This window comes from Ambystoma mexicanum, chromosome 6q (genome assembly GCF_040938575.1).
Source record: "Ambystoma mexicanum isolate Mex_15411 chromosome 6q, UKY_AmexF1_1, whole genome shotgun sequence".
Taxonomy (NCBI): domain Eukaryota; kingdom Metazoa; phylum Chordata; class Amphibia; order Caudata; family Ambystomatidae; genus Ambystoma; species Ambystoma mexicanum.
The window spans coordinates 91916136-91932671 of NC_090937.1; positions in this window are offsets into that span (position 1 = coordinate 91916136).

Below are 16536 nucleotides of genomic sequence, written 5' to 3' on the forward strand. Positions count from 1 at the left end.
TTAAGCACTATACAGAAAAATAACAATGTGTAATTCACATCTAGGGCTAGACATATCATATCTAATGTTTTAATTCTGCCCTCCCACTCTCTTTCCTTTTGTTGCCAACATTCCTCTCCCATAAGTCCTCTCTCTTGGATTTTGCCATTTGTTGAGTTGGCTTGGTAGCTCCCGAATTATTGTTTGGGAATTTACCTGTCGTGCCATAAATAGACACATCAGGTATCCTAAGCCTACATAGCTACCAGTATTGCCTGAACACATGCTTGAGCCCCTCACACATTCAACACTACTCGATCTCTATGTTATAACACTCCAAAGGTTCCTTGAAATCACATATATCAACGCAACATATACTCTTCTGTGTTGTCTCACTCTACGAACATGCATCCATACTAATTCTAGTATTTAGCTACATGTCTTTGCAAACCACTTTCCGACTCCTCTTACGTTTAATATTTTCTTTTTATTGTTTAAAGCATAGACCTAGCTCGAGAGCAGCGGAGAACTGTACAGAGTGTAGGTAGCCAGCATTTGGGTTGCCATCTTTTAACAGTAGCGCAGTACTGTGAGGTCTGTGCGTTGGTATGTGCATCCTTTGGAATTAGTCCTTGGCCAGGTGTTGTTGGAAGAGCCATGTTTTGAGAGATTTGGGAAATTGTAGAATTGTGGGGCATTCAGAGCCGACACCAGGATCGAGTTCCAGAGGGTGGGTGCATGACAAGAGAAGCATTCTTTGCAGGTCCTCTCTTTGTGGATGAGTTGTGATTCAAGCTGCTTAGTCAATTTGCTGCGCAAGGAGCGTGTGCCACTAGATATGTGGAGCTTAGCTGCAAGGTACGCTGGTGTGCTGCTAGTGACGGCTTTGTAGATGATACATGCAATCTTGAACAATATCCTGACTTGGAGTGGAAGGTAATGTACTTCATGTAGAATGGGGGTAATTCGGTCAAATTTCCGTGCTCCAGTAATAAGACGTGCTGCAATGAGGTGGACTGCTTTTAGGGGAGTCAAGTGAGCAGCTGGGAGCCCTGTAAGGAGAGCATTTCTCCCATCGTTGTGCGAGACCAGAAGAGACTGCACTATGGTCCAGATGTCCTGCGGCGGGATGAAGGGTTTGATTTTTCGAACGGTAGAGATTCTGAGCCAGGCTTTTTGGGCCTTCTTGGCTATGCGTTTCTAGAAGGACAGGGTACTGTCAATGGTGAAGCCCTCTTGATTCTTCCTTGCTCATGCTATTCTTCCCAGCAGACTTTGGTCTGGTAACCCCAGACGGGGTCACAATACACCTCAGAAAAGGATTTGGCACTTTGATCTAACACAGTGGTGATTCAGCGGAGTACAAAAGCAGAGAAATATAACAAATGTCCCCACACAAAATTAAAATATCCTAAAAAATATATATTATGATACAGGCAAGTCATTATTGACAGTACTGCATCACTGCAAGAATGGAACATTGTATGATAATAATGGTTCCTGGCGTGTGTGCGGTTCACCTGTGAAAGGACATACACAGGACCCTTCGGTAGCATGCTAGTCACGCAGAATCTGCCTGCAAACTGTACAGTCTTGTACTACTGCTCCGCCTCTCATGCCATATGTCCATGGCATCAGTTAGTCAGTATCTGGAGTTAGTAGGGGATCAAGGCTAGCAGCTCTGTGCTGGCCATGGTAGTTGAGCGTGAGGACTATTGGCATAGGCAAGGGCATTCTACCACTGTTCATCGTACACCCAGCTAGTCACTATCCAATCCTCTTCCCTTGCTCCCCATTATTCCAGTGACTCTCTTAATCCTACTCAAATCCCCACTGCCCACCTCTTCGTGCCTCACCAACCATAAATATTCTCTCCCCTAAAACTATGGTCTTATTCTTCTCCACCCTGTAACCCTGAGTGCCCTCTCCTCTCCACGGACGAAATCTTCTGCTTCGCCTAACATTGAAAAGAAGCATATTTCACTTTTCCGCAAACTCTCCTTTCCCTATAAGTAACTCACCTGCTTTCAAAATGTCTTCTGCTTCTGTGGCACTGGCCAGGGGAGGATTTCCCACCCCCTGTTCGACTCTTTCTCTCCACTTTGCTCCCGCTCTCTCACTGACAAGCTACACTATATCTGTCCTTCACTCTCTTCTACTCTATATGTGTCATTAATACATAAGCCAGCAACAGAAACACTAACCCCATAGTTACGAATCTTCAAATACCAAAATGTACGAGGTGCAAACATTCATTTCTGACTATGATCCGACCTTTCATCCTGGCGATTGCGCTCCAGGTCCACTGTTGCTGAAGAACGGGGCATTTGTTTTTGAGTAGGTTGGTGGCAGCTGTGATTTAGTTTTAGCCTTCACCCAGGAGGCAGCCAGTTTTACAGCATTAGTATCCTAATGTTCCTTTATGAAGCACTTATGGTAGTAATGCTTTTCTTCAAGTTCTACTCTCAACAATGTTTGTTTGCACCATCCCTTTGTGTGAAGAGTGTCATGGCCCAAAATGGCCATTGCCCATACTTCTGCTCACTCTGGGCCGAGCATCACCTGTAGTAGTTTGGATTGGTGAAGACTGGACCCATACCCCAGAGAGTCCAATACACACACTATATGGGTAGGGTGAGTGTGTGGTGGAACTCTAGCGCCAGCCTAATTGTCTGGCTGCCAATAACGTTGTATGTCTGCCTTTTGTGTGTTGGAGAGCTGGCTTAGGCCAGCCCATGGGTGAATGTGTATATCTAGGGGATACCCTGCGCATCCCTTTATTCTGCTGGTTTTCTTACCGCCACTGCTGGAGGATATGCCACGAGGCTAGGTGGATGAATATTAGGACCAGGTTTGGCCATACTGGGGGAGCCCTCAGTCCTCTGTTTCTTGCTCAGGTTTCACCTTTAGCTGCAGATGGCCTTCCTTGGCTGTTCCTGGTCCTCCTCACTGGATTAACTGGATGTCCTGTCTTGGGATTGCTTCTGTGCTCTTTTCCTGCCATCTTCCCCATGAATCTTCCCGGTTTTAGCTCCTCAATGGTAGGAACCCTCCTATTATTGGAGTGCCAAATACTGAAGGAGCAGCATTCTAGAGGTTATCAAAATGATATCTCTCGTTTAGAGCAACTATCGACGGATCAATTCTGGAGGAAATAATTCTAGGCAATTCTCCTCTGAACAAGAGTACCACAGCAACCCCATGCACGTGTTTCAGCCTTGTTGGGCATCATCAGTGAGGTGAAGCTGTGCCTAAGAGCAGTGAGCAAGGGGTCCACGTCTGGATTCCCCTGGTAACTAAGGGTGAGACCCAACGTTACTTGGTATGCAAAACAAAGGGGGGCTCAAGAAATATTGAGTGTTTGAAATTACAAATGAACACCAATCTCGGGGCTCGAACTATGGCCTTTATTTTCGCAGGGCAGACACTTCACCACTGCACTATATAACTTGATGAAAAATAATAACTAACAGTGATATGTCCCATTTTGGTGCTGCATGTTCCTGGGAAAACATTGGTATTGTTTCTTGGAGTTTAAAACTTGCACACCTTTAAACGTTTTCAATTATCCTCTTTTGGTTTTGTGTGTGTGTTGATTTTATGAAGGGCAAATGCTGTTTGTCCCGTGCAGTTTGTGTGGTTATGCAAAGCCAATTTAATGAAATGTGCATATTTCACCTTAATATGCTAAATTCATGTGACGTCACATCCAATTGTATTTGTTAATGAGTCCCCCCATTTCTTTTTTAAGACTTGACCCCTGTCCCCCGTCACACATCACCCTACAACAGTGCATCCTTAACCCTGTGGAGATCTCCCCTAGGCCTGGAAGCAATCCCCAACCATTAAAGATGGGCGTCACCATGATAAAAGGAGACACAGTCAGAAAGCTACATCACGGTCTCTTAGCTAACTCTCCTCTGACAGCTAGTTCATTATGCGTTTCTTGTATGTACGTTCTGTCCTGAGCCTCCATGCCCCAAGAGCCTATTTCCATCGTGTTATCAATAAAATAAATAAATAAATAAAGCAAGGACACAATCAAAGAGCCAAGAAGCCCCAAAGCTTGAAACTAGCGGGAAGTGAGCACTATGGGAGTGGATGGCAAATAGAAGGTGGCTTAGGGCGATGGCAGAGGCCAGCGCACATCTGCGTCATCTTGGCATAATAACAGGTACCTGAATTCAGAGGATATCCAATTACACGTATAGAATGTTGGCGTGTACTGGTTGTAGATGATGAGTTTCTTGTGTGGTATACGTTTCTGTTTTTTTCCCTTTCTGCAATGACGAATTACTGAAAGACGCTACCACACGACTAACATGCTCTCGGTTGTCAATGATACGTGTAATAACTGGACAGTTAAGCACTGCGTCCTCCCTTAGTCGGTTCTGAGCCTGTAAGCCACTCACGCTGATTTACAGCTCCGCTGAAATTCACAGTGGTACTTGAGAGCATTTCGCCTCCTAGGTCCTGCTACCCCTTAAACCGGAGACCTGCAGTCTTGCTTACGTTTGGAAATGTGGCCCACCCCACGTAAGGTGCAACACGATAGCAGTTTAAAAAAACACTCAGCCACCTGCCCGGAGTCGCCTAGTAACATTAACAGCTGCTTGGCATCACAGAACTGCTGGCACAAGTGGACTTTGCGATCTGCGTAGGTGAAATACATGATCCGCTCCTGCACGACTCTAGGCCTGGCGATTTCATTTCAGAACGAATTCTCCCGCGGAGACTTTATTTCAGAATAAAGTCTCAGGGGGGAGGGTTTATTTCGTGACACCTGGCCCAAGGCCGAACGATTTGCTCAAGCTGCGCAGACACATTTGGGTCCAATGAAAGCATCTGTGGGGCTAGATGCAGGCAAAAAGAAAAGGTTTACGTGAACCGTGACACCTGCAACCAGTGCAGAATCAAACCCTCGAGTGTCCTCTATGGTTGAGCCGACTGAAGCTGTGTGGGGCCTATTTCAACAAGGATTGGCGACGTCAACAGTGTTGCCTCTTGTTTGGGATCACAGAGGCATTTTCTAGACATCGGTTGCCGCTTTATGATCAGGTAGTTTCAGCGTTATGATTGCTGAAAATTAGATGTTTGATGGTCTATTTTTAATATATTTTTTATGAAACATGCCTTGTGTTTCCATCATGTTTTAATATTTGAAATGACGAATTCAAACGTGTTTATTTTAAGAGAAACACATATCATGCTATAGAGCTGTTATACATAAAACATTTACATTCATGTAAATTAGTACCCGGCGAGGGCGCAATCAGAATGAAAGAGCCATTCTGATTGGCCCTCGCAGAGTCGTTACCAGGCCGGGAATCCCTCCGTCGGATTCCACGGCCTTTGTCCCCGGAAGGGGGCGTGGCAGCCCCTCAGCCAATGAGGAGGCTCGAAGCAGGGCCATCCGCGCTCAGAGCCTCCACAAGGCTGAGAGGCTACCTTCGCCCCCCGCCAGGGACAGAGGTAAGGCTTTTTTTTTTCCTTCGCTCCCTCCTCCCACCTCCCTGCCCTCCCCAACCCCAATTACCTTCTATGGCTTGGTCCCCGGCGGGGGACGATGAAAGCCTCCAGCCGTGTGAAGACTCGGGGCGGGGCCATCCCCACTCCGAGCCTCCACATGGCTGGAGACTTCCATCGTCCCCTGCCGGGGACCCAGATACGTTTATTTTTTTTTCCCCTGTCCCCTCCCTCCCTTCCGCCCTCCCAACCCCACTTACCTTCTTTTTTTTCGGGAGCGGACGCGCTGGAAACGCTTCTGTTTCCAGCGTGTCCGCTCCCGATGGCCGCCATGGAAAGGGAAAACGAACTCCGTTTTCCCTTTCCATGGCAGGCATTTTCTTTGACGTCTTTTAGTGCCCCGGTCACGCGGTTTTTGCAGGCCGGGATACTAATAGCTATATGCCCCTCGCGGCGGGGGCATTACCGACTCTGGTAATGCCACAGGGCCTTCGTTAAGGCCCTTGCATCGCTCTGGGCCTATAACTATGGGCCCCGGGGTATTACCTGAGTCGGTAATGCCCCTGCCGCTCGTTGCATATTGCTTAATTAAAACTCCATCCTGCAGAGTTCATAAGCAATGTTCTTTTTCTTTTTTTTTTTAAAACATCATTGGTAAAATCATTAATATACAATGGCCATATAATTGTTACTTTAAGAAATTAAATTATTTATTTATACGTGCCTTCACCCTCGTTTGTGTCCTTATTCTGTGGGAAACACACTGGGCCTCATTACGAGGTAGGCGGTAAAAAACAGTCATTACCGGCATAACGGTATGAAGGTGTCCGTGCTGTACCCACGCCGCAAACACATACGATTACGAGTCTCCGTGCATGCGCGTCCCTGCATGCCGTTAACGGATGCACCGGCTTGCCGGTAAAGTCCCGCCACCCACCCGATAGCGGCATCAAGGAATGCATTGAAACCTCCACCGGCACCGTTGGCACCCTAAATAATGGTACCGCTAATAACAGTACTGTCACTACCAGTACCGTCACTACCGGTACCGTCACTACCGGCACCGGAAGTAACGTCATTGCGCTGGAACAGGAAATGCACCAGTGCCCATCTTAAAAACATGATCCATTGCAATCCTCTGCAGACAGGACCTGAGCAGCCAACTTCCCAATCCCTACTGGTGGACAATGTCGAAAGTCGCCAAGAAAGGCGCAGCACGTATGCGAAAACAGCATTTCAGCGATAATGAGCTGAATATGCTCACTGATACGCTAGTGGAGCAGGCAGATGTAGTTTTCAGTGCAGACCTGCGCCGTCCAGCACAGCTGCAGAAGAAAAGAATATAGGAGGAGACTGCCAGAAAGGTGAGTGCGATTGGAACCACCGCATGGTCCGTAAAGGACAGCAGGAAGTAGTGGGACAACCTGCGCCTGCGAGTCCGTAACATCCTATCAGCCAACCGCAGCCAGGGCAGGCAACAGGCGGCGGTCCAAACTTCCCCATAAAGCTGTTGAGGTGGGAAGAGACCTGTAGCTCCACCATCGACATGGAGGCCATTGAAGGAGTCAGTGCAGCGGAGTATGGAGTCCCATCATCGGCTGATGAAGGTAAGTGGCCCTTTGTGCACCACACAAGTCCCCACAAACACCTGACATCCAAAGTAAAACGTAGGCCAACAAATGTGAACCTAATGAGAGCAAATTCATGGCCCATCATACACACATACACACATCCCTGTCGAGAAACTGGACCCACCACTGTTACATCAAAATGCATGCTGCATGTGGCTCCTATTCCCGATACACACCAAATACACAAACAAAAATCACATTTCACACAGCAAGCAAGCCACAACACACCTGTTGGCCTCACAGCAGACACCATGGAAAACATGACTATAACTGAGGGATGCCAATACTACCCCACACCCCCAATCTTGCAAGCACCCTGTCCACCACCCCAACAAGCATGCAACGAACCACAAGGCCCAAACTGCACAGACACCAAAGCATGCATGATGGAAGTACTCCCATCACTGATGCCCTGCCTCTCTGTCCCGCACAGGCACAGATGCAGACAGTGACGAGGATCATGCAGCACCACAGCCCAGGACATCTGCCAAGATGTCCAGGGATCAGGACGATGGCATCAGGCCATCCACGTCCGGGGCCACAAGGATGAGCCAAGGGGCTCACAAGGCACACACCAGTGCCCAACCGGCTGCACAGCCCCCAACACCAGTCCAACAAACACCTGCCCCTGACCCCCCCCAGAGACACACATTTCACTGGATGAGCCCACATCTGTGGCAAGCGACCAATATGGCACGCAGTCGGCAGCCACAAGTTCAGTTGGGTAGGTTGCTGCACCCGCACAGCATAGTGCCAATGAGGACGAGGGGCATGAGGAGGTCACCTATTAAGGAGGCAGCATGTTGGGGGATGGTAAACAAACGCCAAGCCCGCAGGACACACCACAGGGCACCCCTCAGCATGAGCCTGAAGGCCAGGGCAGCCAGTAGGAGTGGTCTCCACCAGAGGACAGCCCGTCCTGCGCACGTCCACACCAGCCATGAAAATATCCACTTCTCCCGCAATACAGGACCTCAAGGGATGGTTGTAGAGGATGGCGTGCCGTCAAGAGTCCATGCGTGCTCTTGTGAAGCAATATGTTGCCGATGGGGAGGCAACACGCCGGGCGATGAGAGAGAACACTGAGGCTATAATCAAGGCTGTAAATGAAAATTCAGAGAGGGTCCATGAGGGCTTTGCAACTGTGGGCCAGACACTGGTGAGAATGGCCAACACCATGGAGCAGCGGCATCCTGTGGCAACCGAGCCACATCCATCCACTTCCTCCACTACCACGCCTGCCAGCTCAACACAGACAAAGCCCTGCCCAGGTCCCTGGGCAGCATGCAGCGCATATACATGAAACCCCCTCCATCGGGAAGTAGGCGGCAGTAGCAGGGATACCCTGCACATGTTGACTATCAGTGCATCTGGACACATGTTGTGCTGTTGTTGTGTGCGGGTGTTGGGGTTGAGGGGAGGGGGTGTTGGGAGGTGTGGGTATGGGGAAGGGGGTGTGTGGGGATGTTGGGGAGTGGGGGGAGGGGGTGTGGGGTTGTTGGGTGTGGGGGGAGGTGGGAGTGGCTGTGTGGGGGTGTTGGGGGGGTGGAGGGTTCATTCATGTTGAAAAAAAATCTTTATTTTTTTAATGATAAATGTTGTTTATTAGTTTGCTTAACAAACGTTTACAACATAAGTCATCATTTCTAGGTAAGAAAAGAAATTATATACATTTCATTTTTAAAAAAAAACATTTGTGGTATACATCACATTTTATACAACTTCCTCACACATTGAGAATGATTATTTATGAGATACTTCATTTAGTGCATCTTTTTTTGATAATTCACCCACAAGAATTCTGAGAAACTTTGTTAATACCAATATAGTTTTGGTGGATAATCCCCACATCAGTGTCATCCAGCACCATTCTCTAGCGCTTAGTGTAATTCCAAGTAATTCAACTTCCAAGAGAACCATGCAATCTAATTCAAAGTAACTACAATATATTGCCAGATGTTTCAGCGACTCTCTTTGAGACTTCTCATTACAAGAACGACACGTTGTATTCTCATCAGTTGATTTTCCTTTATCCCACTTTATAGTTTTCTCTAAAGTGTTTAACTGATTAAGTTTAAATCTCATATATAGATCTCTTAAATTGCAACAGGGAAATTTCAAAAGGTACATTTTGCGTGGCAATCTCGTAGATGAAAACAAAGATGCTTCGCTGTATTGTGTCTTGGAACTCATATCATTTAACGTCTTTGCCCAGTCATGCTCAAAGAGACGTTTTTTTACATATAGTGTCGGGGTGATTCTCCCGGGGGCCGGCAGAGCCGTCCGCGGACCTCCGGGTTGGGGGGGCCCCAACTCCTCCTGCGTCCCAAAAGGAGTATGAGACACACACAAGGAGCAAAGTAATTACTGCTGTTTATTATAGTAACGGCAGGGATAGTTCTCAGCTTGTATGCATCCGGTGAGACTCTCGTCATTAGTGGGGCTCGCAGGCCCTTTTTACAGCAGTATGACGCGCTACTTGCGTCACCTGGGAAAATCCTCACAAAACCTATCGCCACTTCGGGTCGGTTCCCCGACTGGTAGGTTAGTATAGTTACCCTATGTGAGGAAATGTTAGTGGATAAGGATGGTTCAGGTGGTACACTTGGGCTGTCCCTAACAGTTGCTACATTGGAATTGTTACAAGGGGACCCTTGGTGATTGGTTAAGAGTTATGGCGTCAGTGATGAGCCCCCTGTATTCTGATTGGTTCTCCCGCGAGCCCCCAAGCCTGGGACCATTGCCGTTCCCAGCTCGCGGTGTACCTGACATTAGCAACAATGTGCAACTATGTGTTTGTGGCGGACAATGGACAGGTCTGCTTACGGGCTGGTGAGCAGGTCTTTCCATTCGCTGTACGTGTCCAACTTGCTGCTTCATTGTTGCAACCTGTGTCCCAGACGTGGGACCCTGGCGATTTTCTGTTTCTTGAGCTTGGCATCTTGTCAGTTCGGCTTGGTCATGTGTGGGGAGACCATAGCTGGAGCAGAATTGTGAGCATTAGATTTCTGTTTTTCGGCTCTGATGGCTTGGCACCGGCAGGTATAACCTTAGCGCTGGGAGTGCGGCATGTGGGTTGCAACATCGTGGCCTTGGTTACGAGCTCTCGTTGGGTGCTCGTTCTGCATGGTCAGCACTTGCATTTTCGTTCTGGGAGGATTTTTGTTTGCGATGCTCCTGCCTGGGGACTCTTGCTTGCGGCCTACTTGGGCCTAGTTCGCGGGTGACAGAGTGTCATACGCAGCATTAGATATACATGGTGGGATCTTCATAGTGATAGGTAGCGAGAAAGCATCAGTAAGCATATACACGAGCTCTTCAGGCATCTTGCGTTTCTGCAGTGCTGTAGAAGGCCTATGTGAAAAATAACAACAATGCATGTCCGTGGGTATGTCAGTCTGCTACGTCATAGCACTGAGGATATTCTTCGTGTTGGTTGTTGTGTGAGTGACCAGTGTGCATGGTGGCACGTGTGTTCTTGTCTGTTGGCTATGTCATCATGGCATCTCTAACGATGATGATTTCCGTGGTTGGTGTCTAATCGAGCTAGTCCATGGCGCAGGCATCAGCCTGACCCGGGCGTGCTAGTGGGCATACTCCTCGTATGTGTATGCTTTTGAAGCAGGATATTTTGTCATCCGGTAAGGAAGAGAATTGTTGGAACTCCTCTTGTGGGGGGTGCTGGGGCCTTGATCCTCTAGGCCATGGTCTGGATGAGAATGGGAGGAGGGTGTTTTCCCATTCTCCTACTTCAATAGGGCACGATGTTCCAAGTCCCCCTGCTGTAAGGCCATCTCATCAAGCAATTTAACCATAGAATTATAGAAACCTATTACTGATGGCGGGTTAGTTTCAAAGATCGTTGTTCAAAAATCTTCATAAAGTGAGTTGTCCGGTGGATATAACATCCTTGAGCGATTCAGTAATTGGCACCAATGGAATCTAGCAGAAAGGGCCGTAAGGCCCAATTCCTGTTGCAGGACATAATTAGGAAGAGAGTGTGCTAACCGTACGGTACTCTTCCAAAGTTTTCCTTGAATCTGATCAAGAATGGAATCAATGTTCAACAAACACAGATCCAAGCTGCACAGGATAGATGCTTCCACTTTAAGCATATAAAATTCAAGCAGAGGGAATTTTGCATATTTGGGTCCCTAGTGTAGCGATTTTAACATTTAACCCAGCCTTCCACATTATTTTGGAATTGGTATCGGAAACATCATATCCCAGATATTTAAGTTCAAAACAACCGTTGTGAAAAAAATTCACATGACTGACATTGCTTCTTCAGCGTGTGTCAATTTATTGCATGACAGTGTACAGTGCAAATTTTTCCCCAATCACAGTGCCCAGGGTCCCACATCCATAGCACCCTCTGCATCCCATTGCATCAGAAACTATAGTCTATCACTGATTGGCGCACAGCACGTCCCTCATGTGCATCGTGGCCTGGCCGATGTGCAACATCTCCTTCCTCATCTTCTTCACCTGGTGGTGGCTGGTCCATGTCAGGTGGCAGAGGAACGTTCCGCTGGATGAACATGTTGTGCAGCATGGCACATACCATGATGATCTCAGGCCCATAAATGAGTGCGCCACCCGACCTGCTGAGGCAGTGAAACTGTGCCTTCAACAGGCCAAAGGCCTGCTTTATGACCACACAAGTGCGTTTATGGGCACGACTGAAGTCCTCTTCGTGCCTGTTCTGCGGATTCCTGACAGGGATGAGGAGCCACGGCTTCAGGGGATGGCCAGCATCACCTGCATGGGAGCACAATAAGGTATGTGTAAGGGTATTTCTTCAATTCCATTTGTGCTCAGCCTGTACATCGATCATGCTCACATGCAGTCTATCGTCAATGGCAGCTATTGACTTCACATCTGCGCAACTATCTGCCCTGTACACAACTTGGCAATCCATGGTGCTGGTCTTGGTTGACATACACGACTTAGGGGCGTTGACATTGGAATCACTAACCACCCAGATGGAGTGACAAGGTCCATGATGTACTCATATGTGAGGGTTGTTTGGCAGGGGATGAGACCAAATGCATGTTGGGCAATGTTTGGTGCATTAGGATGACGCCCAACATGATACAGCTTGTTTAGTCTATCATTCTTTTGGATAATTGTTGACGCCATGCACGTGTCCCTCAACGTCTTCACACCAGTCACAATGGCACAATGTGATTGTTGGTAGGGTTCCCCAGTGCAGGGATGTGTTCCTTGGAAGATGCAGGGTGTCGACTTGCATGCTGGTACTCATGTGCTGTGGGTGATTCTCGCACCAATCGCACCTATGTAGTTATTGTTCAATACTTCATGGGTCCAATTTGAGGCATCCTTGTCACATGTGTTTTCCCATTTGTATTCATCTGCACATGTTGCCATGGTGTTATGCAGTGTTACTGTCGGGGAGGGGCAGTGACAGGGGATTTCACTGAGTGGGAATTCATACTGCGCACTCATGGATGCATGACCTGCAAGGTGCTTATATGCGGTCATGTGTATTCAGCTTTGTAACTGCATGATGGTGCATTGTGGTGCTGTGGGTATGGTCAGGTGATGTCCAGTGCACAAATTCAGGGGTGTGCACTGATTGTGAGTCTGACATTAAGAGTTGCACGGAAATGCACATACCAGCATCCAGATGCCGGTAAGAAGGGCCACCATGATGCCGGTAATACCGGCATCGCGGATCACCCTTTCATAGTAAACTGCTATGATAACAGTTCTCTCTGAGCTCTCACCACTGTGGATCCTGTCCATTGTTTATACCAATAAGTAATTTTAGAAATCATTTTGTTTCTCCTCCTAGTAAAATACATTAGATCAGAAACATGTGAAGGCTCTGGATACAGTACAATCAGTGTCACAGTAATAGGTATATTGCTAGTTCCCTTTGTTTCTTTATTTCTAAGGTTAGGTTGTGGACTCGCTGTGGGCTCCTCTCATTCGAAAGTGAGGGATTTCAAATAATCTTCCTCACTCCAATTCAGTGCATCCTCGCAGGGAGATGGGACAGCCCAAAATGGACATTCTGCTGGCTGAGGCAGTGGTATAAATACCAATCCATTTAAATCATAGGTTTCCCTTTGCCAATGTATGATCCATCTATACCACCGCCAAGCCCTGACATCAGTGGATGTCAGAACATTAGTCAAGTTTTTCATGGTTAGAATAGTTTGTACAACAGAGTCATGTTCTCCCACAAACTATATTAGTGCAAGCAAATATAATTAAACCCGTCAGTCAGCTAATAAAAACTACACTGCCTGTGCTACAGCCTGTTTGCAGTGACTCACATGCATCATTGTCGGGTGCCCCTGAACTTTTACAGTTGAGTTAGAGGTGAGCAGGATGAGGTAGGGCCCTTCCCACATGCGGCCAATGCATTTTTTTTTCTTTGGTGGACCTTTATCAGGACACTTTCACAGGCTGTAAGGAGTGACCTGAATAGTCAGGTTCCTTTGGCAGATTAGCTCAAACCTTATTTTGAATGAGACTGAGAGAAAACATTAATGTCTTGACCTACTCTAACAGTCGATCATCGGTTAATTGCAAATTATCTGGTACAGTTTTCACTAGTGGTGCTATCGTAAATCTCCTAGTTCTTCCATAGAGGATTTCATATCTACGTAGCACAGTTTCCTTGGCCGATGTCCTCCTCATGCTACCCAGAACTAGTGGGAGGGATTCTGGCATCATTTGGCCAATGTATTTTTCAAAGCCATGATTCGTCTCTCTACTGCCTTCAACCACTCAACAGCTTCACTGGTACCCTTTCAATCCCAAACATTCTACACATTCTATATCACAATGGAGCTACAACACAACAGATCTCCTCTCCTTATTCCTGTCTTCATCTCAAATGTACTAATTCCTGTGGCAGTGTGTGGTGACATCCTGAGGCCAAATAACCTCTCACTCACCACAACCTTCTTATCCTGACAACACACACCCGCCATCCTTATGTCCTCCATAATGAATCTGTTCTTCCGTTCCAACGCACCATTACTTTCTGGGTGATAAACCGCTGTGCTTTTATGCATTTTTCTACACCTCTTCAAGTATTCCTCAAAACATTCTCCAACAAACTGCCTGCCATTGTCTGTCAAAACACTACCTGGAATCCCTTCCCTCTCGAAAATCATTTGCAAATATTCCACTACAGCTACTCTGGTGATCTCACGCATAACCTTGAACTCTGTCCACCTCAACAAAAGATCTACTAGGACCAAAATAAATGTTCCTCAACCACCATCTAAGTTCACTGGCCCTAACACATCTAATGCAACAACCCGCCACATGTCATTCGGCATCTCTGTCTTAATCATGGGCTGGGTGTGTGCCACCACTCCCTTCCCAGACCTCTCACATTCAATACACCCACTTAAACATCTCTCAATTTCTCGGTCTAACCCAGGCCACCAGTACTCTGCTGTCAACATGCTCTTTGTCTTGGAAATTCTTATATGCCCATCATGAGCCAACTTGATCAACTTGCATCACAAAGAAGCAGGTACTACCACTGGATCCCACCTGTACAACAACCCCTCCTTCACACTTAGTTTCGATCACACTTCCCAACATGCTTTCTCATTCTCAATGAGCAGCCTCTTTTATGGCCAACCACTTTTTACAAATTCACAACTCTAACCATCTCTTCGTCCGACCTCACAGCCAACATCCATTCTTTTTTTCATTTCAACAATCCCCTCATGGGTGACAAAAACCACATTTGTTAACTCTGGAACATTTTCTTCTTCCTTCCCCCCTAATCTTGACATATGATCTGCTAGTACATTTTCACGCCCTGGTACAACCTCCATCACAAATATGTGTCCTTGTAACCTGGCCACCCAACTTGCAACCCTCCTGGATATCTTGTTCAAAACATTTGACTGAAAAATCGACTTCAAGGGTTTATGAACTGTCCGAATTATGAATTCTGCAATCCACACAACATTTTTAATGTATCCACACCCCAATGACAAGCCAACGCTTCCCTTTCAAGAATGGAATAATGTTTTGCTGCGCCCCTTAAAACTCTTGATGCATGCGTGACAATTTCTTCTCCACCATCACCCTTCATCTGTGATAATATAGCGCCAATTCCATTATCACTTGCATCCACAGTAATTACACACTTCCTGGAGGGATCATATCGCACCAATGCTTTCACCATGTCAGTCTTCTTCTTTACCATGTTAAACTCCTCCTCACAGTTCCTATCCCAAACAAATTCCACACATTTTTGTTTTAGTTGCGATCTTATATTTACAACCTTATCAGCAGAAATTTTGATAGAACAGTCTGTAGAATGACCCCATCTTTTACACTTCAAGCATGTCACTTTTCTCCCTGCAGAACCTGCAAAATAGGTTGCACTCGCACATCGAAAGCATAGGTGCTCCTAAACCTTAAACCGCGCATACAGACCTCTTTTGTCAGAAAACCCTTTGCTGTGCAGTGGCTGTCCTTTTTGTTTCTTTGTTCTTTTCTCATCAGAAACAACTATTATTATCTCTGCACCAGGATATTTGCTCGCAATCTTGGCTTATTTGGCCACACATGCCATGGAATATATAACACGCTTAGCCACAGTAATTACTTCATCCTGGGTTTGCTCATCTTTTAACCACAATTCTTCTCTAATTTTGTTATAATTGTTATAATTTTGTATCATAAAGTGGGTTCTTATGTGCTCATCCAACAGATTGCCAAATGTTGCATGTCAGGGCTAAATGTCTGAGTGCAGTGACATATTCCTCCACACATTCCCCCTTTTCCTGAACTCTGACTCATAATTGTTTCTTTCTAATATTGTGCTGGTTTTGGGATTAAAATGAGCATCCAATTTACTAAACGCAACCTCCAGGTCATTTATTGCTTCTCTGGAATCTTCCTCTTTATTAGGTCAAGTTTTGAAAACCCGCTGGCCCTCATAACCCAGAAAGTGCATAAGTACGGACACTTTACGGTCTGTGGATATAGTATTACCACAAGCTGCCTGCAAGTGATGCACAAATCCTTTCTTCCATTGGCTCCATTTAATTTTTGCAGAGCCCGGTGAGGGCATACAAATTGGGGGCCCAGGTACACCCAGCATTGCCATTTTGACCAGTATGTGTATTTCACCTTTAACAAAACCGACTTTCCGGCCTTACTTGACCTTATCTCCACTCTGCTTGGAAGGGAGCTCACACTCTTCATTTCACTCCCCAACAGGTTTGAAGTGGCGTCTTCCCAAGCAACACTATTCACAAAACTCTCCAGCTGTGGCACTGTTTAAAACCCCTTCAAGGAAGATGGTAACCGGACAAAGCAAAATCACGTGAGTGGCCCGCGCCGTCGGGCTCATGCTAACGTCCCTCGGCCCTGGAGGACGTCATCACATGGGAAGGGGTGTCGGCAGGAGCGGGTCAATGCTCATCCGTGGGTACGAACCCACGAATTA